Source organism: Heliangelus exortis, chromosome 6, assembly GCF_036169615.1.
Source record: "Heliangelus exortis chromosome 6, bHelExo1.hap1, whole genome shotgun sequence".
Lineage (NCBI taxonomy): Eukaryota > Metazoa > Chordata > Aves > Apodiformes > Trochilidae > Heliangelus > Heliangelus exortis.
The window spans coordinates 21,898,258-21,923,291 of NC_092427.1; the positions used below are offsets into that span (position 1 = coordinate 21,898,258).

At 44.0% G+C, this 25,034-nt stretch overlaps 1 protein-coding gene across 4 annotated transcripts in view; it reads right to left on the minus strand.

Moving 5' to 3' along the window:
* Positions 1-5,368, minus strand: part of HDAC4 (histone deacetylase 4) — a 258,653-nt gene extending 253,285 nt beyond the window's left edge. For 3 of the 4 annotated variants that reach the window (XM_071747136.1, XM_071747134.1, XM_071747132.1), the window contains exon 1: positions 4,913-5,368. The gene's annotated coding sequence lies outside the window, so the exon portion shown is untranslated. Of the gene's footprint in view, positions 1-4,413 lie in introns of all 4 variants that reach the window. The other variant, XM_071747133.1, reaches the window with a different exon arrangement.
* Positions 5,369-25,034: the final 19,666 nt, after the last annotated feature.

Sequence of the window (25,034 nt, forward strand, 5' to 3'; positions counted from 1 at the left end):
TTATTAAAACAGACAGCTTTAGTCTATTTGCTGTTTCTCTGCTTAAACAATTTGAGACAAAAGCAGATAACTTCATGGGGTTTTTTTCCCCACACACATCCAGATCAGACCTCTGAGATCAGCAAGAAAGCTGAGGAGAACCAGACTCCTTCCATTGTTTTGGAGCATTGGTATGCTAGGACCTGGGGAACCTGGAAGGAAAGGTAAAAGGAAAACAAGAAACTATCCATTAGGGAAGTGAACTCAGTACTAAAAAGCAATTTTGAATTCAGCGACAAGACACGTCCTGTCAGCTTCTCTGTCCCATAAAACACACTTTCACAAAAGCACAAACTCAAAAGGATTCCAGTGGGAGCCTGATAAAATATAAATCAAACAGCAGGCAATGTAAACTTGGTAGCACTATTGGAAAAGTTTACAGAAAGGCAATAGGATAACTGCAAGCAAGCTAAAGGTGAACTGGAGGAGCAAAAAAGTCTAAATGACACCATCAAAGAAGCCAGCAAGAATAGCTAAGGATATATGGAAAATATTTAATGAATGTCATCACCGGTGTCCAAATAACACTCAATTCAATTAATATTTATTTGTGGTTTGTAACAAGCTTTGCCATTTGGAACAGGCTATCACAGCTACAATTCAGCAGAAAAACTATTCTTGTAATATTACTGTGTTTACTCAACCACAGATGCATGACAAGTAAAAATATGGTTCCAAGGGTTTGGGGTTTTATATTATACCTATATATATATATATTTATACACAATGCCAAGGGGTATTTATTTCCAGTAAATACAAATACACACAGTGCCAAGGAGTTCAATACAACCATTTCTTTTAACTCGAAAAAGACACCAAAGAAATGTTTTAACCCCAAGATTAAGTTGTCACAGCTGGGTAGAGAGTATTCAGGGTTTCTAAACCCTGAAGAGAACATCCCTTCAGCACACACTTATACCACCTAACCCAGGGAGCTGCATGCTTATCCGTGAAAATACATGAGGACAACTTGTCACTGTGACCTTACAAAGGTACAGGATAGCATACAGGCATTAGAGGAATGCTTCAAGCAATCACAAGTACCCAAGCAGTAGTCTTTCAGTGGAGCATGCCCAATACTCAGCTGATCACCAACAAACGCCCCACATTAAATTGTCAGTTTGCCCTCCTTAAGGCAAGACTGCACAACAAGTTTTAGGAGACACTCTACATAGCAATTCCTTTTAGCACAAGCTATTTGATCAGCACATTTGTGAGCAACCCATTGTAAAGAAACTTGCCTCATCTCAGCTCTTCAAGATGAAAGAAATTTGGCCTTGAATATCTGATCCTATCACATAGTATGTATTTGGTGGCAAATGTTTGTTTCAACACTGTTTCATACGTGTCTGGGCACGTTCATGTTCACAAAGTCTGGAGCTTCCTCAGATTTGATACCTACAAATGGTCTCAGAGGGCAAGTTTGGGGCATTGCACCAAGTTTCTGAATCACAGATATACCTTAAAATGGCTTGAAAAAATCGATCCTCCAGAAAGCACAAGGCCATTTCAAAGAGAGATTAAGAGGGCAATCTAATCTAAAACCATGGACTTTTACTCAATTTTAACCTTTAACAAGTCCTACTCCTCGCCCTTGCAGTTCAACATGTGATTTGGGGTTGAAGACTGAGATCAATTCCATCTTTTCAGCCAGCAGTCTATTAACAGCCAGATCCTGTGTTTCCACCTCTGCCCACAGCAGGAGGCCAAATAAAAAACAAGCCCTCACCGTGGGAGCAGAAAGTCACACTTGCCCAAGATGCTGCTTTTCAGGGATGTGCAAGCCACAAGGCAGGCAAGCTATCTGCTCACCAGGAAAGCAGAAAGACCAGATAGGTTGGACAGAGCCTCTTTCCAAAACCACCCATAAGGTAACACAGGTCCATGGGACCTGCTGACCTTTTCCAATCCAGATACTCCAAGGGTTTGGGAGGCAGCCTGGAGTTCCAAGCCCTTGGGGATCTGAGCAAAATACATTTCTTCAAGACAACCCACTGCAATATGCATCTAGCTAAGTATCTCTTGTATCCTCTTGTTACTAGGTAACTTCTTCAGAAGTTCAGCAACCTGCAGGTGTCTGTAAAAACACTGCTGACATTTAAAAAAATTAAAAAAATAAAAAGCAACCTTATTTTACATACACTGTTTTTCTCTTTTCTGCATTAAATGGGATCCTGCATATGAAACGTGAGCACAGGAAAGCAGAAAGTTGCACCTTGAACAACAAAAAGATTAACATAAGTAATACACTGCTTTTTCTGGGTTGTTTTTTTTTTTTGCTGGTAAGTCTCTATCAAAAGCAAACTACCTTCTGCTATGGAGTTCATCTGCATCATCAGGATCTTGGTGTCCCAAAGCTGCTGTCTCCTACCCCAGCGCTGAAGGATTCTCCCTGAACTTCAAGAACTTCTTCACTGCGTTCTCTTGGACCACAATGTTGGTACCTTACATTTGCCAATTACCATCTACTCTAGGCTAGCCTGTTGCAGACTGCAAGACACAATCACAGACTGCTCGACAAATATTTCCTCCCAAAGGAATATAATTTTTCTTTCTACACATACGCTTTTCCTTCATGCCTCTATGCCACAAAGTAAACAACAAACTCCTCTGGTATTCTGAGATCATTTTCAAATGCATTTTCTAATCTGTCCACTTTCTAAAGCCAAGTCCTGAAGCAAAACCAAAACAGCTACAGGATGGCAAAGTTTAAAATGTAAAGATTTTTTTTTTTTTTTCACACACACCCCCCGCCCCAAGTTCAGACAACCAAAGGCTTATTATCAGCAATGGAAATCTGTCAGATGTGCATGCTAAAGCATGCCATCCAAATACAAACCAAAGTCTATAATCCTGGAAAGCTGTGTATTGCAGGGTTCGCTTTATACAAAAATCTGCAATTGCTAAAACTTACTCTTTCTAACTGGGTGGCATTTTACATTTCCAAATGTAATTGAGTGAACATGTTGCCATGGTTACAGTAGGATTCTGCAATAACTTTGTTGCCTTGTAATTGCTGTATATTTGTATACAAGCAGCTGAGCTTTCCTAATTCAATGCCCTCTTAACTCTTTCAGAGAAGGAGGGAAGGGACAGCGACAGCTTTTAGGCTGAAAACCTACAGCAGTGGTGGAAACACCAGAAATCATTAGAACTCAGTCTAGTGACAGACCACATTAGAGCAAAAGAAATAAAGAAAAAATAAAAAAGAAACCTTGCCAAGAACCAGATTACATAATAAACTTCAGAGCTCCTTAGTTTTTAAAAATGTGGCCATTTAAAAAAGTACAATTCAGATAATTAACTCCAGGTAGCTTTTGGCAACAGCCAAAAGCACTTTGACAAGAGCAAATACAGTCTACTGTATTTGTAGTCCTACTTATTGACAGCACATAATAGCAGTAAATCAAAATGCAGTGGGAAGGAGATTATTCACTCAGCAGTGAAATCACTGTAGCACAGAGGGCAAAATACTACTTGCACCATCTCTGGAGTCTCAGATTAGCATTATGAAGACACCAGAATTCAGCTGTTGGAAACTAGCACAAAATAAAGCTACCAGGATACCCATGGTAAAAAGGAATGCAGAACACCATTGAGCACCTACACCCTGCTCCCCAACCCTATCCCAGATTTACAAGCAATTTTCACATCCCGAATCCACCCACACCTTTCCAACACACATCCCACTTCTTGGGAACATTTTTAGACCTGTAATCCAGCCTGGAATATCAAGCAAGCAGTTAGCATGAAATCCACTCTTATGGCCAGAAAACAAGCAGTTGCAGCGACAAGCTTAATTTATGCAAATCTTCCGAAGCTGGATATGACAAGCAAAAAGCCAACCAAAAAGAAAAGCCAAACCCTTCAAGTACCATGAAATGCGTGCACAAAACAATTACGCAAGTGTTTTTAATAAAGGGCAGGTTTACTTCCCTTAAAATGGTCCGCAGCGCCGAGCTATAGTGTCAAATAATTGTTATGTAAATACCTTTGCGTGCTTAAGATGTCATGCTGCGTTCGCCACGCCGCAAACACTCAAACGATAACATTTTAAGGAGCCGAGGGACTGCACAGCAGCATCCTTCCTGATAAATTCCTGCAGCAAAACCCACACACAACCGCTCGGCAACACCTCCTTTCCCCGCGCTCCTCCGAACGCTCTATAAGCTCTTTTTTAATTTTTTTTTTTTTTCCGGTTAACTGATCGTTGCACAAACAGAGACTTTACGTTTCGGGGGAGAGGGGAGGGCACACGCACTTTATTCTCTGCCGGCTCCCCAAAATGCCTGTTCTGGGGAGAGAAGCCGCAGCCAGCGGCTAAAGACGGAGCCCTCGGACCTGTCATTTCCCCTCGCAGCCCCACATTATTACCTCGGGACTTCCAAAAAGCGCCGCGATGCTGAGGAGAATACCCCTTGTTTTCTCCTCCTAGTTTAAAAAAATAAATAAATAAAAAAACACACAAAAACGTTTTTAGCCTTTTTTTTTTTTTTTTTTTTTTTTTTTGCAAGGGTGTTAGTGCGCCGGGGGCCCGAGCGACCTCCCTGGCCCAGCCCGGGAGCCACTGCCCGGTCAGGCAGCCCCGGGCCGGGTGTAAGACGCGTTCCGATGGGGCCGCGGGCGGAGTCGGCCCCGAAAGAAACTTTTCCCAAGTCCCGCGTTATTCCCGGGGCGGGGAGAAGGAGGGGAGGGAAGAACCGACCCCGGGCCGCGGCCCGCTCGGCGCCCGCAGGGCCCCGCCGCGGGCGTCGCCCCCGCCGCAGGGCCGCCGCACCCGCCGGGGCCAGCGCCCGCGACTCGCCTCTGCCCCCGGGCCCACGCCCTCATCACAACCCGGGCCCTGGGCCCGGCCGCCGCCCGCGGCACTCACCCACCGCCGCCCGCATCGCTCCCCGCCGAGCCCCGCGCAGCACCGAGGCGGCGGCGCCGCTGGCCGGGGGAGGGGCGGAGCCGCGGCCGTTTGGGAGGGTAGGGGCAGGGCGGGGCCAGCGCGGGAGGGGGTGGGGCTTGCGGCAGCGCCGGCACCACCCGCCCCATTCACAAAAAACGCGAGCGGCGTGGGGAGGGCGGGAGGGAGGGGGGCCCTTCCCGTCACGCCCCCCTCTGCTCTGCTCTGCCCCGCCCCGCCCGCCGCTCCGCTGCGCCCAGCCGGAGTGGTAGCGGGCGGTGGCTCCGCCCAGCCCAGCGGGACCGCCCAATCAGCGCGCGGAAAGAGCCGCCGAATGGCTCAAACGCGCCCGCCACAGCCGCAGCGCCGCTCCCGATTGGCGGGAGGAGCTGCCCATCACCTGCCCCACTACCACCGCCACCACCGCCACCGTCGCCCCCCCTCTCTCGCCCCCCCGCCTCCCTCCTGCATTCCCCCCCCTTCCAGCCCCCCCCTCCCTCCCGAGCCCTCCGCGCTTCACAACCGGAGCACAGCCGTGGAACGGGCGCGCGACGCCGGCACCTCTAAGTTCCGGGCGGAGGCCTCCTCGCCGCGATGGCAAAGCCGGCGGGCAGAAAAGCGCGCGGCCCCCCCGACGGACGGCGGCGTGGCCGTCGGAGCGCCGCGGCGGGAGGCGGGGAGGGAGGCGGCGGGGCGGCGCGTACTGACCTGGGCGGCGGCGGCGGGCGAGGCGGGGGGGGGGTAAGGGAAGGGGGACGGCGATGGCCCCGGCGCGGACACCGCGGCGCGCGCGCCACTAACGGACTCAGCCCGTGACGGGATCGGCCATCTTGGAATTTTTAGATGGAGAGTCACGTGGTGCGACCATTTTTCCCCCCGACCAATCAGGAAGCGCGGTTTATTTATAGCCGCAGCTCCCTCTCTTTCTCCCCCCGCTCCCCCCCCCTCCTCCTCCGATCCCGACGAGGGGAAGGGAACCAATCAGGCCCCGCCCTCAGCCCCTGGCCCCGCCCCTTGGCGCGCGGCCCGTCACCTAGGCGACGGCGCGTGCCGGGGGGCTGAGGCCGGTGTCGGCCATGGCGGCCGCGGGAGCCCGGAGCCGCTTTTGGGTCTCTGGGTTCGGCTGCCTCCCGGGATAGGCCGCGTCTCCTCAGCCTCCGGCTCGGTCGCTTCAGCCTCGGAAGCCCAGGCACACCGGGTCCCCTCGGTTGCCGGGGGTTGGGCACAGCACCCCCGTCTCACCCTGCGCGGGTATCTGAGCGAACGGGTGGAGCGGAGCCAAGGCTGCTATGGAGAGTTGGCTCAGCACCATCCTTTCCCATCTGGTGACTTTGTCCTCACCTCAAAAACAAACTCCGTGTGTCTAAGGACCAGCATGGAGTGAAGAGGCCTCCATGTGGTGTCAGTCATGCAAGTGGGACAACTCTTCTTTTCCCCTCTCTCCCAGGCCCACAGCTGCCTACAGTTTCCTCCGCAGTTTCATTTGTATCTCTTAGGAGGTGGGTACGGGATGGAAGGAAAAAATCAAATCTACATTAATCTGGCTGTGAGAAACATGAGGTGGAGGACAGAAGTAGCAGAGAGGTGACTGTCATCATGCATTCCTTTGGAGCTGTAACAGGGAAAGATGGGCATTATTTTGCCTTATTTTCTTGGGTAGTTTGACATCTCTGGAACTATGGATTTTTCTCGATTCTCAGACTAGTAATGGAGATTGATTAACCAGAACCAGCACTGAAAATGCAAGCCAGAGTATATGTAGTGTTTTAATAGAATATCAAACTGGTTTTGTCAGTTTTCTGCATCCCAGATCCCATCCCTGAATCGTGCTTTTCTTTTATCCATCAAACATTTTCTATAAAAACTGTCTGCTGAGCACACTGCTTTTAAAACAGCTGAAAGAAGATTAAAAAAATTGGAAGGGCAGAGCATAATTCAAATTTTTTAAAAAATATTTGCCTGGATTACAAAGAGGGGAAAGAAAAAATACAAAAATTGCTCAGCGTACTTACCTCAGCCCATGTTTTCCTAGAAACCCATTAACTTGACTTTCCTGTTTCCTAAAGAATTACCCTATTGAACTGTCAAGCCTCCTCTAGCTGCAGAATTTTTGTTGGCCAAGTCCATGGTTTTGTTGGTTTACCTTTGACTAAGACAATACCTGAAACTAAGAAGTTGTGCTGCAAACGTTGCATATCATGAGAAGCAAATGTTTGCAGTATCTCTGTTAGCTCAGCCAGGGGATGCTCTGACAGGAAAGTCCTGCCCAAAACACGTTGGGGAACCATCTCAGGCTCACTGAAGGGAGTGTCAGTGGCAATGGAAATCCCAAGTCTCAAATGCCATGACATCAAAGCTTGTTACCCCCTTTTTTTTTTAATTTTTTTTTTTTGTGTGTGTGATGGCTGCTAGTCTTGGCCACCAGAGTAGTCCTAGAAAGAGGACAGTTTCAGCTCCATTCCACCTGAGATGCAGGAGACCTGCACAGCAGGGTTCACACCTCTCCTCTCCCACCCAAGCACGGCTTGCAGAGGGTTCCCGTGCTTCACGTAGGTGGAGCCCTTGGCTTGCACAGAGTTAAAGGAGCTCATGGTCCTAGGCTGGGCACAGTGGCCTTGCTTTCACACCCCTTGCAGCAGTCAGAGCCCTGGTAGCTCCTGAAATACACGTGGGACTTCCCACTTAGCTTTCGAGGAGTTTCTTAACATCCTTGACTAGGACAATATGAAACATAACATTGCTGTTTGCAGGCAGCCATCCCAGCACACTTCTGGTGGTTCTGATTAATTGACTCTTGCTAAATTGTTTTTAAACATCCAGATTTTCCTTAAAGAAAAATGAACTCCTGCAGTTCAGCCATCTGGATTTACATAAGTCCTAGGCCCTGATGGGAACTGCTAATGACTTTGTCCCTCCCTTAAAATTTACATCATATACATGGTTGTATAAAAACACCGAACAAAAGACTGAAAGTTTTTTGGGGTTTTTTTTTTTTGTTTTTTTTTGAGATGCTTAGCAACTACAAGGGCAACCCATCTAAAAATCCTTGCCACAGCTGCCCCCATGGTGCTTGGGTTTTTTTCCATGCTGTGAACAACATACTCAGGTCTTTGGCAGAAGTCAGAATAACTCTTGACAGTTCTGTCAGCAATACATCCCATTAACTTAAGCTTTCTAATCTTACTTTATTTTTATTTATTACTGTCAACTTATACCAAATATTACATTTTTATTATTTCTAGCTTTAGCATACAAGCAGCATGGCCTGCTTTGGTGAAGGCCTACAGTTTTGGAGTATTGTCCCTGTAATATGCACCTAAGAACACAGCTGGCATGAAAAGGACCACTTCTGCGTCAAGCTGAAGCCCTTTTTGTTTCATTTTTAGCTTATACTGGCTTGTGGGCTTGTTTGGTTGTTGTTCTTTGGTCAGTGAGGTTTTAGGTTTCCCTGTATGGTTGTTCTGCTATCTTTATTCAGGGCCAGTTTGTTTCCTCCCGTGGATGTGTGTATAAATAAGCTTCTGAATTATTTTTAAGTGGCAGGAGACCTATGGGTGTAAGTGCTTTAGGACTAGAAGTTTACTAATGCCAACTGTGTAGCTGACAAGGTGGTATTTTAAAAAGCTGTGAGTTCCTCCCTGGATCTAAGGATAGATGGTCAGCAGTAAGACCACCAGCCGGGTGGCTGTCAGCCCTCTTTTGTGGCTTCTCATTTCTGGTACAGCTGGAAGACAGTTTGCTCACCAACGGGGGTTACAAACATTTTGCCTAAGTGGTCACTGCAGCTTCTGAATGTAATGGAGGTGAGAGCTCCCCTTCCCGTGTCCCCTCACAGCACCAGTTGCCTCCATTGCTTTCTGCCTGGCTGAATTAGTTTAAAAAGAGGAAACAAGGGAAGAAAATCATGCTTCAAAAGTTGCCATGGAGTATAAGTTTTATCTTCAAAATTTGATTGATGCAGTACTAGTGACTGTGGGTGTGAATATGTGTAGCTATTAATATCCAGTCTAGGCTAACCTGTGCATAATGATAGAAAATTAAACTATGTCATTGTTCATGAAATTAGAGCTCAGATATTAGCAAGAAAAAATATTCTTCCTATATGTTAAATCCAACTGTATATACCACATTCTCTTTGTACTGTAATTTCATCTGAAAAGTTTACTTAAAAGCCATTTGAAGTAAAAATAAAAATAAAAAATTGGCAGAGCTAATTCATAAAGACTTAAATAAACTGCAATTACAGAACTTGCCGCCTACCTCCACCTCATATTTAGCTGAACTTGACTCCTTGTTTGTCAGAAATTGTTCCATTTTTTTATGTTCCCAAGCAGGAAACAGCCATCACAACACTCCAGCTAATTTCCCTCTCTAGTCACACGGATCTGATGAAAGTAAAATAGAGTTTCTCAGCTTTCTGCTCCAATCCTGCCTCTCCCACCACCTCCTTGGCCAAGAAAAAAGAGTATCAAGATAGGAAGAAAGCCAGCAGGAACTTCCTCTAGAGCCCAGGCACTGAAGACCTGCTCCAAGTGCCAGTGCCCCTTGCTTCTTCAGAGAGGGTCAAGCCTGGATGCATGTTTCTACCTGCAATTGCTGTCGTTTTGTTACCCTGATCACTCAGTTGCCATCGTTGCTTTCCCTTGGTATTTCTCTCCTGCCAGCCCCCCTGCTTTGCTTTATCTCCCACTCCCATCTGTTCTGCACCCTTCCTCCATCATACTTATTTACTCTTCTCTGCCATCAAAAAAAACAAACCCTCAACAACCCAACCAGACTTGAGAGACAGCTGTAACAGAACACAGAATGTTAAATTTACATTACCCCACTCCTGCATTTCCCTCTGACATACCTTTTTTGGGTTTTTTTCCTGGAGAATTTTGCTTCAGCTGTGACACCTCCTTGTATCTTTGTACAATAGTCTTGTAGAGAGACTTTTCCTTTTTGCTGTGCTACAAAGTCTGTCATCTATGCAGAGCAGTCCTGTCTAGCTTAACATGAGCTGTAAAGGAGAACAAGGTGTTTCTCCTCCACTTCAGGGAGTGCCTGTTGAGGCTGAAGAAGTCTGTGTTTGGCCACAGAAGCTATTTTTCCAGCTTGCCTGCAAACCTAACACTTCATCAAGTCTTCATCACTCAAGGACTGAAAAGCTTAAATACTGAATTGTTAAGAGCTACTCTCTGAGAGTTATTGCTGTTGTCTTGCACAAACTCAAGTCCTTGTCCCCAACTTGGGAAAAACAAGTTCAAAGTAAAGGTCACAACGTAACATTTTTTCTCCTCTTTACATTTAAGCTTTTAAAAAAACCTTTCATCATAGGTGCTGTTTTTCAATTTGCACTCTTGATTTCAGTGCTATTAAGTACAACACAGTGACACTGAGCACTAGAATTAGTGGCAGTAGCTTAGAGAGCAACACAACCTGAAGTTCTTCCTTCCTATGCTGAAGCTTTGATGGAGGTTCTGAGTGACACAGCTGGAAACTCACAAGCAGGTGTTGGCTGCAGAGATGTCAGAGAGCTTAGCTCCACCATTCTCCCCCACCCAAATTACACCTGGAAGTAGCCATCCTTGATAGCAAGGGCAACCATTTTCTTCTTGGAGCTGCAGGAAGGAAATGCACTTTGAAAAGTAAATCTAAGGAAGACAGAAGCTTAAAAAATAGAAAACTTACAGAAAATCCTGTGTATGAAGACTCCAAAGAAAGATAAATTGGATTGTTATGGCAGTAATTTTGTCCTAAATACAGTTTACTTTTTAAGTATTTCTTAGCTAAAATTCACTATGAACATTTTTTGATGGATTTTATAAGCTCCATATTTATTTAGCAGTTACAGCTGTGCTCTCAACTATATGATATAGAGAAAAAATGTTTTACAGCCATTACAAGCCCCTGACCTAAAGTTCTTAAAGTGTTGTCATCCCCCTTGGTTAAACTGAAGGGTTAGGAGTACAAAAAGATCTCTTTTTCCCCTTAGATGTCTTTTTGGTGCAGTCAATTTTCGTGGCGCACTAGAGCTTAAATTTAGAAGTAAGCCTAAAATTAATATAGAATCTTTGCAAGCTGAGTCTATTATAGTTGTTGGGTACACTTCATATACCAGTGATTTGCTGATTCTTAATTAAAAAAAAAAAAAAGGAAAATATTTGTTATTTAAGTCCCTGAATTTTCATCCATGGCAAGTATGTGTCTCTATAGTGGGAACCTTGGAGCAAATATTGATTCATTTTTCTATTCTGTCTCTTTCAACCAGAGGGGGAAAAGAGAAAAAAAAAGCATTCTTCATGATACAGGGTGAAAAACAATTAAAATCTAAATAAATATAGGAGTAAAATGACAAAAATAAACAAGTTGGTTTTCAATAAAAAATATTTTCAGTCTGGCCCCCAGTGTTGGTTTTAAGAGAAGATATTGACTTCCAACTGAATGATGAGTAGAATATTTTTCTACTGAAATATTGATGGTAGATTACACTAAACCACAAACTCCCTCCATAAAGCCCATCATTTCTAATCCTAATGGTGTTTTCTTTCCCTTGGATGCCTACTACATTCATGATATGATGGCTTTATTCTATCTGAGGGAAAAACTTTTTACCATGCAGCTAAATTAACTTGTCAAAAGACTTCAAACTTCGGAAGCTTTTACAGCTCAATTCAGAGCTATTATTCAAGATTGAATGAGAAGGCTGTGGACTGTAAAAGCTGGCAGGAAAAAAAAAATTCACAAGCATTCAGAAGTTGAATGGAATACTTACTTTTTGTTCAGGTTGTGTGTGTTTCATTGAGCTGTCTCAGAATAGTTCGATTTTGCCTATAACCCCCTCATTCTGCAGTGAAAGGCAGAATGCTGCTTTTTGCAGCTCGTGAAGCTCTGACCCAGTGCATGCTCTTTCACACACACTTGGTTATATTTAGTTTGTGCCAAGCTAAGTATGTGTCAACCAGCTCTCCAAAAATGTGGGGAGCACAAAAGAGAAGGGCTACCCATTAAATTGAGGCAGAGCAAGAACACAATTAAACTTATTTTTGTCCTTTTCATTTAAAAAGAGATCAGAGACTATCTCACAGTCAGCTATAGCTTTCTCATACAAATAAAAATGCCTGGCTTCAGGAGCAGCAACTGCCTCCAAGGAGAAGGAACTTCCCAATTTTCCATACAAGTAGCAGCTGGCAAAGCTTATACTCGATGCCATTCTTTTCACAGCTCCAAATCTACTTTGGGACAAAGCTCAAATAAAAAGCTAAACCAGCAATTCCACCTTCAGGAAGGGAACCCAGGGCTCATAGACCCGGGAGTCCATGGGCAAGAGTGCAAATAGATTCCCAGGTAAAGGATGTGGTAAAATGGGAGTGGCCTGAATTCTGCATTTTCTCCATGCAGCTGTAGCTGGTCTGCAGAGAATGCTGAGCACAGGAGTAACTCTTAAACACATCTTGTCATTAAGGCCTGCAAGGAGGTTCCACTGTTCACTTGGGGCCCACAACTCTCTCATTCAAAAGCTGAATTAGAGGCAGTCTCCTTTTTTAAAAGATGCCTACAGTTTACAGCATTTTCAAGTGTTCAGAGCATGCACCCATGAAATGAGGGATCCAATTTCCCTTTGCTCTTCTGCCTGGCAGGCTTCTCCTCCCCGAAGGACTGTGGTACCAATGGCATAGGATAACATCCCCCAGCTGTGAAGGCAGGCCACTGAGCAGAAAGGAGTGCAGGATTCCCAAGGTGAGGGAGCAGGCTTGATAAGTTCCTTAGCCATTGGGCTGTAGAGGAAGGTGGAGAAACCTTTAGGTTCTGGAACATTGGCTAAGCTTAGGCTGATGTTGACAGGACCAGCAATACAGCACCAAGATGTTTTGAGACTTTGCACTCCAGAAGCTAAGCTCTGGGGAGTGCTCAATATCTGCCTTCATAATAAGGTAGCAACCTACTGCAGCTAGGGAAACAGCATCTTTGAAAGTAAATTGCTAAATGAAAGCTAACTCTGTTACTGCTTTGGTCTTTTAAGTGCCTTGGTCCCTGTATCTGTAAAATAGGAATATTATTGTTTCACTTATTAAGAATAAGATGAGGATAAATGCACTGAGATTTCTTACCTTTGGAGACCTGCAGATACAAATGGGGCAGTATAGCATAAAAAAACCCCAACCAAACAACAAACCATCTCTGAGCACTTCTGTGATCACACAGAAAAAAGAAAACTTTAGTCTTTAGCAAACTACTAAAGTTGCTGATGGTTTCTGCTTGTTGTAGCTCTATTCCATTACAAACAAAAACCAACTCAAATATCTGTCATAGATGTACAAGATTAGTAAACAGATTCTTTGTTGTCTTCTCCACAGCCATGTGTTGACATCACAGTTTAGTTCTCTCTGCTTGTTGGAGGTGGGCACTCAGCATCAATGCTGACAAACATGCTTTAGTCAAAAGGGAGGAGGGTTTCTTATGCACACAGAAGCCAAGACCAATCCAGATACAAAGTACCTCAGTAGTGCCCAGGGGCAGGACTTTGATGGTGCTCAGGCATCAATCATGTTTTGGCAGACAAGGCATTTTTTTACCAAGGTCCAGAATAGAAGATGATTTCAGCTGTAAGCACTTAAGACTAAAAGGAGAAACTGATAGATGATGTGTGGGGGACAAAACTGTAGGCACCTTTAAGATTCCAAATTTCTTCCTTTCCTGTTTGATTTTTCTAAGTTTTATTTGTTTTCATATGGGTCACAGCTTTCTTATTTAGAAGCCATGCATTTCCTGAATGTGTGTATCTATAAAAAGGTTTGGGCAGCTGTTTTGCACTTGGCAAAAGCTCAGTCATCTTGTTTTCCCTTCCCTATGACAAAACCAAAACCACAGCTAGTTTTGGATTTGAACCCACTGGGAAGTACTAAAAGACCTCAGATTTGCACTCTACTTATAGAGGAGCAATCACCATGATGTATCAGCTTTCCATGTTTAACCTTCCTATTGTATGTCCAATAAAGAAGGAATAAGGAGGTGCAAGGAGGAGGACACACAAACAGAAATGTCAACTGGGTGCACTTAGAAAGCAGAGTAGAGCATTAGGATATAATACAGCAAGGAGCAAGATCCTTTCTTGGTGAATATACCTAAATCTGTTCACATAATCTAGACAACTTCAGAAAGGTAAAGCCTGAATCTCCCACCAGGAAGGATGTATGTGGATGTATTGGCCTTCTGCTGAAACATTTAATCTACAGATCATTCCGGTAGCACCAGTTCAGCTCCTTATGCAGAGACACAGAGGCATCTAAAGAGGGAAAGCACTCAGATCATTATCTCTCCTCTTTAAGATTTTTTTCCAAATGCTTGTTTATTACTCATTGTAGCTTAAAACCTGTGTCAGTTCTGAGCACTTTCTCCAGCTTCTTAAAAGGCATCACAGCAGATCAAGATGTGCCACAGAAGTGCAAGTGTCCAGAATAGCAACAGTGAAATGTGCTTGTAAAAAAATTTATCAAAATCATGACAGGAATGTCTTGGAAGTCTGAAGAGTTATCCTCAGACCCCGTTTAACTCTACTGAATAACAGGGTGGGACTTCTGATTCTAGTACTCTAGTTTGCTTTTGTTGTTTAATAGAAAGCTAAGACACGAGTATTCAGCCACTCAAAAAAAAAAAAAAAAAAAAATTAAAACAGAACTATGATGAGGGGTCAGAAATGTCAAAACCTCTGCAGCCCGAGATGTGGCTGTGTATCTGTCCATGAAACATGGGCAAAAAGGAGTGTTACTTCTCTCTTCCAGAATCACCAGACAAGAGCAGGACTGTAAAAGAACAGGAGGTCCCTCTAGCTTTCTTCCAGAAAAAAATCCAAAACAAACAATGAAGAAAAAAAGCAGAATTTATGTTCTGAAGGACCCCCATGGTGTCATGGACTAGATTCAAGGAAAGGACTGAATGGATAGAGTGGAAACTAAAACTGATGAGTTGTTTCAAAAAGCTGCCAGGCAATGGAGACCAACCCAGAGATGGAATGTAAGTAATTGAGACACAGACAATAATATCTGCACTGCATAATAGGTACCATATATTTTCCTTTTTGGAGGAGTTTGCAATAGGTACCTCTAGAGCTGATGTTCCAGTGGGACATGTCTGTAAGTTCTGGCACAAGTGGCTTACATTGCTCACACTGACATCCAAAGGTACTCTGGCATCCAAAGAGACAAGACACCCAGATCTTGATTAATCCTTATCAGGAGCTTCCTATCACGTTAGCAGGTGGCCTGTTGGATGTTAAAGACTGAATTACAAACACGGATAGGAACTTTTCAGACATCACACATTAGCAGCCTAATACAGAAAAACCTTTAGGAAAGCAACTGGACTTGCTGGGAAGTGAGAGTTTGATAAATAAATACACTGCTCTGCCTTGTACTGGAATGAGGGCAGGGCATGTTCTGGCTCATGCATATTGAGATGCAAGATGCTGTGGTCATATGGTAAGAAGAGTAGTGGACCAAAATCAGGCTGTGCTTCTACATAAGCAAGGAGAAGAGAGAAAGTGCTAGAGCTTTTTTTTTATTTTTTTTCCTGCTCATCACTAACACTTTTGGATAAGGCAAGCAGGCATGAAGGAGTTTAAGAGTATGGCAGTGGAGGACTGGCTGAGACATGTTGCTGGGTTTCACAGTGTCTTCTGAACCCTGCAGACTCTAACTGCTTATCTCCAGCACCAAAGCAAAAGAGTACTTTTTGTCACCTTGCTTTTGGCAAACCCAGACAAGTGTTTCAGGGTAGATTACTTGTTAAATTATCCACAGTGCCACAGATGTTAGGCTGTTTGTTTTGGTCGTATTTTTCAAAAACCAGTTCCTCTAGCAAACATCTTAGCAGCTGTGTCTGAGAAAACTCATGGGTATAATCATTATCCTCTTCTTCCTGATGGAGATTGTCACAGATTTACCATTGAGCTTTGGCCTAGATGCTGGTGCTCTACAGTCAAAGATAAAATGCAAATGTATATTCTCAATGTGACAAAGGCACAAGAAGAATTTCCAGGTCACAAAATTAATGGAATTGCAATTATTAGACTAGAGGAAGGAGCAGTGTCTTACACAGGAACATACATATGCTTTGGGCATGACAGTATCACTGCAGACCCATTTCTTCCATGTATGGCTATATTGATCTTACCACAGATGGAGGATTTTGGAAGGTGCCATCATGAAAGAAGTTTTCAGAAGATCTCTTACATGTTTCTAAATTCCCAGAAGCATTTACAGGTTTGGGTGCCTCACTTACTGGCAGCGCTGCTAAATAAGGCCCTAAATGTCTACAAGTGGTCTCTGAGGTCTCAGGCCAAAGATATGGCCTGAGGTCTCTCATACAGAAATCATATGGTCAGACCTGGAAAACACTTTAAAAGCACAGGCAAGCTTAGGCTTTATTATGCAACTGTATGAGGTACAGCTGCACACCTTTGGCAAAATACATACTTGCAGCTCTTCTACCATATTTGATTTTGCAAAGCAACTTACCCACCAAAATTAATTTCGCTGGTAGCAAATGCAGCACTCGTGCAAGATGCAAAGCCAAGAGGTTTTGGCATTGGATTTCTCTTTGTACAAGCAGCAGCCCCTTATGGAGAAAAGCAGGCTCCCTCCCACTCCCTTGCCAGCCCTTCTCAGCAGCAGTCTTGAAGATTTAATCCTAAAATTGCAGGGCTGTTCAGTGCCCTTCTCTGTCAATTCTATCACTGGTCTGTCTGCTCCAGCTTTCAGGGTGGATGCCAAGTGAAGTGGTAGCTACTCTGCTGCACACACCTGACCACCAGGAACTGGAACAAGACCACCAACTTATTTCACATCAGTTATGAATAACCACTTGGAGGTTTGCAGCTTTTCATCACTACCAGCCTGGACAGGATTCAAACCAGCAGCCTCAAGCAAAAATGATCCTTTCTCAATTACCCAGCTCCTGCTACATCCTATCTTCTATATGTTTTAATGAGAGGAGCTGGGTAGCCTCCTGTTACAGAATGGCAGCCTCACAGTTGGTTTTAAAGAAGCATTTTTGCTTTTCTGGACTTGAGCCCAAAATTCCACTTGGAGTAACTCACATTCATGTCATCAGAACACCACCAGCCAAATAAAAAGTTCTTTTTTTTCCCCTCTTTAATTAAACTGTTATTCTCTCAAATCAAATACAAGCATTATCATCACTCCAAAGTAAGAAACATCACGGGTGAATGTTGCCAGTGAAATTTAAAATCAGCTTGAAATAGCTTCACTTTTAGCAGAAAGGAACTTCTTTCTCTGGATGTATCCTAACCCAGCCAACTGTTAAGGTTGAAATAGGGCAGGTTTCTAGACTATTGAGTGCAGAAGACATTTTCTCTCTGTTTTCCTCCTGCCTTTCCTTCTGCCTTGTTTCTCTGTTCTTGGTTTAACACTTCACATCTTAGAGAGGGAGGGAGGATGACTATGCCAAAATCATACCTCTTTGATACAACTGCTCAATTCATTACCAGATTTGGTGGCAAAACCACTTCTGCCCTGTCACTGCTGAGCAGGTTTGCTAACACAGCTCTGCAGGTAGTGGTGTTTCTACCATCAGTTGTACACACGAAGTCCAAACACCAGAGGAGCTGCACTTACACCCAGCCCTGATGCCTTGAAGCCCTTAGCCCTTACCAAAACTACCCTTGTTACAACACTTACTGATTTTTTCCCAGCCTGCACAGGAGCTGTGACACTAAAGCCAGTAGTGTACAGAAATGCTGGGTAATGACAAATGACAGAGTTAAAAAACAGAGTGGAAGTACGGATCAACTACTCATTAACTGACTTCAGATGATACCAGCTTGCTGCTGTTTTGGTTTTTTATCACAGCTCTGCTGGGGAATCTTTTATTTGCTTAGTAAAGTTTTCACATGCAATATGTTGTTGCTGTTTTGTTTTGTTTCTCAAATCCCTTACCTATATATTTATTATAGATGGATATTATACCCTCACAGTAAAGAAACACTGAAAAGTGGTCATTAACTTCTCAGAGATGACTGAATAAGACCATAAATACAAGGGTACTGAAATGACAACAATAAAGGGATCTCTACTTTGAGCAATAAATATGAACTGGAGCTGTGTTTTGGATTTTTGTGCATGCTCTAGCTAATAGGCATTCAGCTTGTGTGGGCCACTGACATTTAAATAAACACATGTGCAGTCCAAGGGGGTTGGCTACAGAGCTTCTTGTCAATTGAATCCAGCCATCCAGCCCTGGGAATGCTAATAGAGCAGTTCAGGGTTGCAGACATTCCATGCTGGGCTAGCCCTTGGTGGTATCTCTACTGAAAGCCATCCTCCATGGGAAAAAAAAAAGACAAAAAAACCAAAACCAAAATCAAAAAACAATGGGGATGAGGAGGTGTTTGAAAACCCCAAAACCACATGGCTTCAAAGAGATGCTTAAAATATGTCAACCGTAACAGTGTTCCTACACTGTAACGGGACAAAAAAAATAATCACTTTTTAAACAGAGCCATTATTTTATTCTTTGCAAAGCAAGGCTGCAGAGTACATTCATGTAAACCCATTACTGATATGAAAAGAACAGGTACCTGGGCTGCAGGACCCAGAAGGATCCCGTGATAATAGTTTTCTGCAGCACACGAGCTTCTGAGATGATGTCTGTATGAGAACAAAGGTTTGATTACTGTGGAGTAAGCTTGATCACATTGCTGGAAAGGAGAACTGATGCTCTGAGTCTTCGTTTACCTGTTCTATCAAACCAGTCAGTAGCCCGAGAAAACAAAAATTATTTGGCAGCCTCACACACGCTGAGCCACTACAGGCACAATGTGAATTCTCAGCACCTCGCTCACAAATAGGAGAAACATTAGGAAGGGTCTCAAGCTCTTTTTGCATAGTCCACATAATCCACAGGTGATACTGTAAATGTTCATAGCACACCATAAATTCTCCCTCATTGCTGAAGGAAGCAGTTTCCTCTTTCTCATCACCAGTGCACACTGGTGCCGGTGAGGTATAACCCAGGACTAAGATAACAAACTCCAGGGCTGTCACCCTCTGACAAAGGGAGGTGGCCAGTTAAAAACTAAAAATAAAAATTAAAAAAAAAAAAACAGGAGCAAAACAAACTAAACAAAACTAACAACAAAAATAGAATCCAAAGAGGAATTAATTGAGCTCTTTATCAAAGAGGAAAGCAGTAGGTAAGTAGGTAATTAAAAAGCTAGGATGAAAAAACATGCTTTTGGTAGCTGGAATCAAGCCTCCTGGGGAATCCTTTGTGGGCATCAATGCATATGTAAGTAGGGGCAATTTAGTTGATACTAAATTATACTCTGGTTTCTCTAAAGCCCTCTCACCAGGGGCTCCCAGAAAATTAATCTCTCTTAGGATTAGAAGAAAGGTTCTCAACTGAATTCAGAACTGGTAGAAAATAGGAAAGGACAGGTAAGAATAAATGGTTACTTTTCACAGACAAGGGAATCCCAATGGAATCTCACAGCAATTGGTGATGTGACCTGGGTTGTTTTCTGAGCTAAAAGGAACAGGGGCACAGGAGCAGTTTGCACCAGATAAAGGGGAAAAAAGTTACAGATAGCAGCAGAAATCAGTGTTGTCTATGAAGAGCCACAGGAGGACATGGGAATAAAGCATAGTACCAGATGCTGACAAATAAGCATCAGCACAAAACCAAACTGATCTCACCATTAGTTGTTACCACTCAGAAAAGAGAGAATCCAAATCAACAAAAACATCATTTCATTCCCAAAGACTGAGAAGAGAGATGAACAGGCTGTAAGGAATTGCCAGAAATTTGCTTTAGAAATCCCTCCCCTGAGATTCTAGTTTACATCTGGGCAGTTGCTTTTCTGCCTGAAAAAGAAGTGACTTCAGAGTGTCAGTCACCTTTTCCATCAAATGAGGAGGTGTGTGGTGGTGGTGAACACATTGTCACTCCTTCTTACAGCACAAGAGAAGCGTTTGGTGCACATTCTTAAGGTGATGCAGGTTAAAAACCAAAGCCAAAGAGCTTTTTCATGCAGATCATAGACTTCCCTATCACTGACAGTTGTGGAAGCCAGAAAAGTGAGCGTGCTCCAAAGGCAGTCAGCCAAAATAATGGAAGATAAGCTCAACGAAAAGGTCTAGGGAACATAAAAATAGAGAAAACTCTCTAGTAAGCTATTAAGCTGCAGCTTGCTGGGAGGGTTTGCTGGAGCCAATGTAATGTCTGCTTTTATGGTTCTTCCCTGAAGTGTCCACTACCAGCCAGTGTCAGAGATAGTGGGCAAAGCTTGCTGAGCCCTTGCTCTGCCTCTGTACAGCTGCTCTTGTGTTTCACAGATTAACTTTGGATCCATATATAATTTGTACAGAAAGGGAAACACTGAAAGAAGTCTGGGAGAGAATGTCTAGCATGCGTTCCTAATGGAGCCACTGCTTTCGAAACAGTTCTGCTAAATATAGTTTCCAAAAACCACTGAAGTTAGTAGGAATTAGGCATGGATGTAACTTCTAAAGCATGCCACAGGGGTAGGAAAAAGGAAGACTGGGAGTAAGAGGAATTTTTCCCACAACCACCTTCTTGATGAGGGACAATCAGAGACAGGACCTCATATGTGAAATGTCAGGAGAACAGACTATATAGGTAAAACAATCAATAGCCCCTGGAATAAATTACTTCTTATTAGTAAATTCATTTATACCTTGCAAAGGAAATTAAAGATTAAATAGTTGAACTGCCCATCAAGCTTGTCATCCTAAACTGGCTTAGTACATGCTCTTAAATTTTGCATTGAGAAAAGGAGGACATATGGATGTATAAGGATGAAGCCACAGAGTAATCAGCATTAATACTGTGAGAGCCTCACCAAGCTGTGGTGGTTCTGTGCTGGATTCACCAAGCAGATGGATAAGGGAGGCAGTTGCTCTGATCTTGGATTTGCCAAAATGTTTCCAGTATTCTGGACATTTGAGATGCCGTAGGTTAAGAAGGAAAGGTCCTTTCACAGTTTAGAAGTAATAAGAAGCAAGAAAGGACAGGCAAGCAGAAGGTAGAACACTAACATTAGCTGAGGCTGGAAATCCAGAATTAACCAGAGTATTTCAGTATGTGCTGGCTTCTGCTCTCCTGGGAGCTGAGTGGCAGAGCCACCATCTCACTGGTGCCCACAGCTGTGCAGCCTCTTCCCTGGTGGCAGCTGCTGATCTCCCAGTGATTCCATGGAAGCCCTGGCTCTCCTTCCTTGCCAAGGCATGAGATCCTGCATCCGTGTCTGCCACCAGCACTCGTGTGATGAAAGACAACCCAAAGTGCCACCACGCCTGTCTGACCCAGGGGTAGATGGATGCATAGCTAAGGCTGTTAGATGGACCTGCCTGGTCTAATTGCTCCAGTTAGAAAATCCAAGAGCTTTGTTTGGGTGGAGCTGGGTGTTTAACCATGCCTGAAGGCTGGAAAGCCAGCAGTGCTGCTGCAAGCACAACACAGAAAGAAAAAGTCGTATGTCTTAGGGTACAGTGTCTGGAAAAGCACTCTTGAGCTCTGCAAAACTAGTGGATGGAAGAAGATGCTGCATTTATTTGCAAAAAAATATACTCTTACTCCACTGAACACAGTCCTGACTTCACTTCTCTCCTCAAAACCAAACCTGCAATGAGATACAGCTGTGTAGAAATATATTGTGCTCACTGAGGTCAGTGGAAAAATTCCTGTTGATGTCAACAGATTTGACACAGCCCTCAAGAGAATACATAAAATACATTTAGATCCGATCACAAAATTTACACAGGGGTAGTTGAAAGTGCTTGGAGTACCCAGCATAATTCCCAACATAGACAGCATGTGGGCAGAAGCATTCCCAAGCATCCTACTCCTGCCCCAGTACTACACTCCTGGCTGCCCTCCTTAGGTGTAGGATCCCATTGGGTCCTGGGTTTCATTAAGGGGTGAGCATCACCTTGCTGGAGGGGCCAGGAAACTTGCTGGGGGATGCAGGTAGAAAATCCAGCCCCAAACCCTTACACAATGTCCACTGGGAAGCACCATAAGAGGTGCCAAATCCAAGAGAGGGTAATATATGTCAACACCTGCCTAAAAGCAACTGAATTGAGACCACCAACTCATTTTGCAAAGACTGCTAAATATTTACTATGATTTCCATCCCCCAGCAAGTGAGGCTCAGATGTCATATTGATTGGGTGCAATGTAAGAAGCTTGACAGACAGAAACAGTGAGGAGCAATCTGGAAAACCTGGGGAGGGGAAGCTGGGCTCCACAGAACACCAAGTATTTTTCAAGACCATCAAATGCAAGTGGCTGTATGTAGGAACAAGAGCACACATTGCAACCTGAGGACAAGGAACTGTTTTCATTGGGGACTGCACAGGAACCTGCAGGAACAGAGGGGGAGCTCATTTCAGTACTTGGATGCATACATGGCAGAAAATCAGCAGAACATTTTGGCAAGACTGTGGCTGAAGGAGTGTAGAAAGCACATCTGGAAAACAGCTATTCAGGGAAGAGGCACAGATCTCAGCTGAAGCCTGGAAATCCTGCCCTGAAATACAAGGTGGAAACCTCATCTCATTTTGGGCTGGAGAGATGGTCTGGCCAGTCCATAACAACTTAAATTTGGAAGAGCAGGACAACAGATCTCTAGCAAAAGAGCTCTCCTGAATTTAGGAGAAGCAGGCTGAGGAACCCACCGGCTAAGCACAGTGGGACTTGCTCTCTGGACTAGCAGGAAAATGCTCATGTGCTAACAACAAGAATTACTGAAACAACCCTGCCATGCAGCAGAGTTCCCCAAGCCACTGGCACACGAGTCTGTGAGTCCAGAAGAGACACCTCACTAAAAAAGACGGTTCCAAAGGGAACCCCCAGGAATCACGCTCTTAAAAAAAATCTGTCTTTTTTGAGCATCACAGCAACACCAGCTTTCTGTACCAAGATCAGATTTTCTACCCTTAGATTTTCACATGCTCAACAGTATGAAGTTCCAGAGTCACTGTATTATTTTCTTTCCATGTGTTAGTAGGCAATCTAATTTCTTCATTTGTCTGCAGTTACCAGATAGTTGAATTTCTTTCAGTTATTAAGAGGAGTATTTCCTTCAAGAACTGAAGATAACCACATGCTAAAAAAAATAATTTTTATTCAGTGAGAAGCTGTTCTGTGATATTATGTTAATATATTCTATATTTTTGGTGATCTCTGCTATGCCCTATATGACTTGTGCTATGGAGTGTTATGTAGGAACGTTTACACTCAGCTGAGTTATTTCTAACAAGAAGCTGTGGTTATGCATCATAGGACTATTTTAATTTGTGATTGACAGGTGATACCACATTACACTACAACCCAATGTTTTGCTCTGATGGACCAGTTGCTGTTATCAGGGAAGCCTGTGATTCCCTTCCTGCAGCCCAAGATGCTACTATGCATACCATGGGATCCAAGAAATGACAAGAAAACAATACTGTTCAGCCTTTAGAGAGCTGACCCTTCCCATCTTCAATGAGGTAGCAAATCAAATTTAATTCAAATAAAAATTACTTTAGACAGTAGCTGCAGTACATAGGTGGCTGCTCAGTACTTGTGCTGGGGAGAAGAAGGGCTTGAGAATTTGGGTCCAGGGAACCATCTATGGGACTGAGGCAAAACCAAGAAGCTGCAAGACTTGGCTGAAATGCAGAGTTTGGTGGCAGATGAGTGAAAGCTGGTCCTGACACCATCCCCTGGACAATACTCTTGAGCAGCTGATACCAGTTTATGGATGGGCAGGGTCTGGGATCATGCCTCTAGCCCAGTCACACCACAAGCTCTTTCTCACAGCAAGACACCCACCTGGGTGATCCCCTCAATTCTGGTTATCTCTCTGGAAAATAATCATAGCATGGTTTGGATTGGAAGGGACCTTTAAACATCATCTAGTCCAACACCCCTGCAGTGAGCAGAGCCATCCCCACCAAGATCAGTCAGAACCCCATCCAACCTGACTTTGAATGTTCCAGGAATGTGTCTTTTACTATTTCTCTGGGCAACCTGTCTGTGCTACCACCCTCAGCATAAAAGATGTCTTCCTAATACCTAGTCTAAATCCCTCCTATTTCAGTTTACAACCATCACCCTTTGTCCTATCACTGCTAAGAAGTCTGTCCCCAGTTTTCTAATAGGCCCTCTTTAAGTATGGAAAGGCTGCAAGGTCTCACTGGAGTCTTCTCCAGGTTGAACAACCCCAATTCTCTCATCCTGGCCTCATAGGAGAGGTACTTCCACCCTTCCATCAGATCATTTTTGTCATAATCCACCAATTCAGCAGAGCTGCAGCAATTGCAGTTGTTACAAGAGCCAAGTCATGAGCTATGAGGCAGGGAAGCCTTTTTAGAAGCTGAAAGATGCAGAGCAGCATCTTCAGATCCCTCCCTGTTAATTTATTTCTCCATTTTTAAAGATGGATTCTCTTGTGATTCGGTCCTTGACAGCACAGTGCTTTCAGTACAAAACCAGACTCTTTCACTGGTCCCAACTGGCATGACTGAAAAACAGCCTTTCTCATGCAAGTTAATTATAGGAGAAAGCTGTTGTCTGTTTAAGTCCTTCCTCAGGCAACCTACTCAAGAAGCCCGGCCACAGGAGTCCCCTGTGCAGTCAGTCTTGCTTTAGAAGTTGATAAGAATAAGAGAGAGATAAATCAGGGAACGCACAGGGGAACGTTGTCCTTGCTGCTCAGCTGAGCTGTTAAGCCCTTAGCCAGCAGCCCTTAATATTTCTTTCCAGAGCCTGTGGCCAGAAACACTTGTGATCTTAAAAGATCAGTGCCTACATCACTTAACTCTGACAATGTCCTTGCTCCTCACTGAGTGTATGTGCCACCAACACACACCAGACACTCCTAACTTGGTTCCTTGAGGTCCTTTTGCACCCTGAATTTTCAGGAGCTGGTAGGTTTAACATTCCCTCTCTCTATGTTGCCAAAGCAGAGGTGAATCCTAATCTGCAGATTCTCAAAACTGCTGGCGTGTGATTCTTTTATTACTGGGTACCTGCTGAGAGCTGCCTGTGTTGATATTTTCCTGACAGCAGAATACTTCATATGCTGTTATTATCT